Source organism: Poromitra crassiceps (assembly GCF_964638095.1).
Source record: "Poromitra crassiceps genome assembly, chromosome: 11".
In the NCBI taxonomy this organism is placed as follows: domain Eukaryota; kingdom Metazoa; phylum Chordata; class Actinopteri; order Beryciformes; family Melamphaidae; genus Poromitra; species Poromitra crassiceps.
Window position 1 is genome coordinate 3,097,948 of NC_139643.1, and position 5,186 is coordinate 3,103,133.

Sequence of the window (5,186 nt, forward strand, 5' to 3'; positions counted from 1 at the left end):
GATATCTCGTCATTGGCAGTCAACCGTTGGATTTTTTAAGACGAGATATCTCGTCAATGGCAGTGAACGTGTTAATAGTAGAATACCGCAGTGAAATCAAACTTGAAAACTATGTATTATATAGAGCTGACAGAGGCTCCAGGGGTGGTGGAGTGGCCACATACGTTTCCTCTGATTTAATATCTGAGTTAATTACACCAGCAGTTAATCCCATTCACTTTGAATGTCTTTTTGTCAAAATTACTTTTAATCAGAATAAATATATAACTATTGGAAATGTATATAGACCCCCCTCCGTTCCTGTAGAGTCATCTAACTGTTTAATTTCTTCAATTGATTCTATCCCATGTAAAAACGAAATGGTGATTTTAGGGGATTTTAACAAAAATTGGTTGGACAGGTCCTCTGCTAGAGATAAAAATAATTTTGAGAAAGTAAACTTATATCAACTCATCAAGGAACCAACTCGTGTCACTCCAACATGTCAGTCCTTAATCGACTGGATTCTTGTCACTCACCCAGACAGATATATTAAAGCTGGTGTATTATCCGACTGTTTCAGTGATCATTCAGGCATCTATTGTATATGGAAGATAAAAATTCCAAAATCACCACCTAAATCAATTAAAATTAGACAACATAAGAAACTAAACATAGACTTATTTATTAATGATATAATATCTATTAACTGGGATCGGTATCAACTAATACCTAATGTACAAGATGCCTGGGATTTCTTTCTCTCTGAATTTACCCAAGTAATTGACAGACATGCTCCTTGGAAAATGTCAAAGGTCAAGGGGAGACACCTACCTTGGATAAGTTCAGCACTAATTACTCTTTTTAAACAAAGAGATAAGGCTTGGGCCAAATTTCGATTGACAAAGGACAATGCTGACTGGGAAACTTATAGGCACCTAAGGAATATCTCTAAGACTATGACTCGAAATGCTAAATCTAATTATTATAAAGAATGTCTCTCTAATAATTTTAAAAATCCCAAACAGTTCTGGAACAGCATACATTCTATAATAAATAAAACAGATAAACATACTATTAATAAAATAAGAGACAATTCTATTACTACTACCACTAATAATAATAATAATAATAATAATAATAATAATAATAATAATAATAATAATAATAATGATAATGTTGGTAATAATGGTAATAACAATAGTAATAGTAATAATAATGATAATAATAATAATAACATAATTCATGATCCTTTATCTATTGCCCAGGTGTTTGGTCAGCATTTTTCTTCTGTCTGCTCGGACCTATTATCTGACTCTCCTTACACTGACAGTATCAATCTCACTCCACCCTGTCATAGTACCTTCTCCTTTAAGAAAATAACACCGATCGATGTCTTAACAGCTATTAAACAACTGAGCTCGAACAGTGGTGCTGGTCTTGATGGGATTGAATCCAGATATATCAAACTAGCTGGTCATGTCCTGATGTATCCTCTTGCTGACTTATTTAATATGTCCTTATCCTCCTGTGAGTTGCCAGCTATCTGGAAGTGTTCACGTATAACTCCACTGCATAAAGGAGGTGACAGTCTTGATCCTAACAACTATAGACCCATATCAATAATCTGTTCTTTTGCCAAAATATTTGAAAAACTTATCTTTAATCAGCTGTCACACTATCTTAAGATTAATAGCATTCTTTCACCATTTCAATCAGGATTTAGACCCAATCATTCAACAACCACTGCTCTCTTAAAACTCACCAATGACATACTTTCAGCTTCAGATTCTGGCGACCTCACAGGTGCGATCTTTATTGACCTTAAGAAGGCATTTGATCTTGTTGATCATTATTTACTTTTAGATAAGCTCCATGCAATTGGTTTAAATCGAAATGCATTACTGTGGTTCAGCTCATATTTACATAACAGAAAACAGTGTGTTGTTGTTCAAGGGAGTAAATCCGACCTTTTTGTTCAAAAAATGGGTGTGCCGCAGGGCTCGACGCTTGGTCCACTCCTTTTCTCTATTTTCATAAATTATCTTCCTTTAATCTTTTCTAACTCTTCTGTTCAACTTTATGCAGATGATACTGTCATCTACATCTAAACCTAATCTACTGCAAGTTCAAACTGCCCTTCAATCTGATTTTAATGAACTACAAAAATGGCTTCTATCGAACAAATTACTGCTCAATAAAACTAAATCTTTCACTATGGTCTTTGGTTCCAGACATAGCCTTAAAACAAAATCAAATAACTTAATTATTACATGTAGTGATGGGACTTTTCTGCATAAAGTTGAGAAAATTAAATATCTTGGTCTTTGGCTTGACTCTGAGCTTACATTCAAGCCTCACATTGATTATGCTCTTCACAAAATTAAGTTTGGAACTGCTGTTCTATTTAGATCTAGAAATTGTTTTACTCTTTCTGTACGACAGAAACTTGCTGCTCAACTTATTTTACCTTTTTTTGACTATGCTGATGTTATTTATCAAAATGCATCTAAAACTAACCTTCAACCTCTGAATACAGCATACAATAACTTATGTAGATTTTCACTTGGTTGTTCCTTCACTACTCATCACTGTACAATGTACAATTCACTCAAGTGGCCGTCACTCAGTACAAGAAGACACATTCACTGGTTACAACTTATTTTCTATCCGCATTATTTACAGCAATTTCTGGTTCCTTACTCAACACCATATCAACTTAAACACTCCTCACAATATTATTTCTTCATCCCTTCAGTTAGGAGAACAATTGGTAAAAGAGCATTTATGTTTAAAGCCCCTTCAGACTGGAATAAATTACCCCCAAACATAAGAACCATGACATCATTTTACTTGTTTAAGAAAGGTTTATCTTCTTGTTTTGAGTTGACATGCTCCTGCTTCTGATGAGGTGTGATATGATTGTATTGCCTATTAATATTTATGTTTATGAATATGTATATATATCTGTATATCATGTATGTTTATGGTTATATGATATATGCTTCTGTGCATGTTCTACATAGTTCACTTCATAAAATATACTGCTTGTGTATTATATTTATTATATATATATTTATACTATATTAATATTATATATAATATTATAAATATATAAATATTATATCATTATATTAAGTATTAATCATTCTGCTATATTTGTTGTAGTGTAGCAGGGATCGCGGAACCGCCCGGGCCACCCGGGCCGCGGCCCGGGTACTTTTCATTTCCCAAAAAAAAAAAATTTTTTTTTTTTTTTTTTTTTTTTTTTTTTAGATTTTTTTTTTTTTTTTTTTTACAATTAAACCTCATTTACTTATTACACTCGACTGGTTGTTTTTCAGATGTGATGTGAATCTAAAGTGAACTAAACAAGTCAGATCCACTATAAATGTTTTTCAGTAGATGCTGTGATGTAGCCACAAGAAAGGTGCAATATTAATGTTTTTCAGGAGATGGCGATGTTGCTAGCTATAGGTTCTAAACAAGAAATGTGGTTCAAATGTTTACAGTAGTTTTCCTTTCTTGCTGCACTACAATGTTACAATGCTGTGAGACAGGCCCGGCGTTGGAGGGGGGCCTGACCGGGCCGGGCCCCCCCATTCCCTAAACTGGCCCCCCCATTCATTTTTTTTTTTTTTTTTGTGTGTGTGCTAAAAACGTTTTTCCGTTTTTCTGTTTTAAAGTTTAAAACGGAATCTGGCTGTCATTAGGCATTGATTAACTGAATGCTATTGCTAACTGTTACTTTGAACCTCCATTTGCAATGATTCTGGCTGGATATTAATTAACTATTGTAAATTTGTCACAATGAATGCAATTTGTGCACAATGTGTAAATACATTTAATATTAATTGTTTAGGCCTATTTGTAAAGTCACAACACATTAGAGATGTGTGTAGTTCCTCATAGATTTAGCCTCTTCCTTTTGCTCTCAAATGCACCAGTTTGACGAATTTTACTTTAAAATGTACAAAATCTTCTTCCGGGGGAGAATCCCCCCGGACCCCCCTTGGCCCCCCCAAGCTAGGGGCAGGCCCCCTCTGTAATTTGGTTCTGGTGTGAGACGGAGCTAAACACAAAAGATGCAATATTAATAGTTTTTCATGAAATACTCAGTATTTAATATTAATACTAATACTAATAATAGAAAAGGAGAAGATACTGAATAATGACATCACAACAGTATAATCCTAATGTTAATTTAAAATTAAATATTCTTCTAAATATGGATAAAAGTCCAAAAAACATAAAATTTTCTTCGGCGCTGCCGAGATTCCATTCCTTACAGCAACCCCTACTTAATAATAGTTCCAGCGCGGCTGCAAAAATATGGTGGCGCATTGTGTCAAGTGTACTGGCTCGGGGAACGGTCCGGCCCCCGGTCCCTTAGGTTTCTGACAATGTGGCCCCCTGAACAATTTAGTTGAATAGCCCTGCTGTAAAACCCAGTCGCCCTCATATTCTGGTTTATTTCAAGAAAAACATTTTGGCTAGTTGAAATTAATTGGCTCGTAACTTTAAAATCTAGCAGCCATATTGGCTGGTGATAAAAAAAAAGTTGAATCTCAAACCCTGCAGTGAGAGCAGGTGGTGACATAGGAGTGAGTGAGAAAAGGAGCAAATATATGATTGTTAAGACTGAATACTGACATCACAACCGTCTAATCCTAATGTTAATTTAAAATGAGATATTCCTATATGAATCTGGCTTCAAACAACCAAAATCTTTATATGATGATAATAATAATAATCAATGATGGTGGTTCACAGACGTGTGTGTGTGTGTGGGGGGGGGGGGGGGGCACGCCCCCCCGACGGGGGGACACGCCCCCCCCGACGGGGGGACACGCCCCCCCCGACACGCCCCCCGGCCCCCCCAAGTTCAGATGCGTTCCGCTATCCCTGAGTGTAGTGTCCTGTCCTGTTGTTTTATCATTTTGTTGACATTTTTTTTTGTCTGTCTTGTTTCCCTTGAATTGTAACCTGACTTGTTCTTTTGTATCTTAGGACCCCCTCGAAAACGAGATGACTTCATCTCAAGGGGTTTTTCCTAAATAAATCAATTTGAACACAAATTCAGTAACTCAGTTACAGTTACTAAAATAGTAACTGGGCTAGTTACTAGTTACTTTAGGACATGAAAATAACGGACAACTTCAGAGGATTACCCAGTTTCTGATCCTCAGACCTAGTCCGGGGAGAGA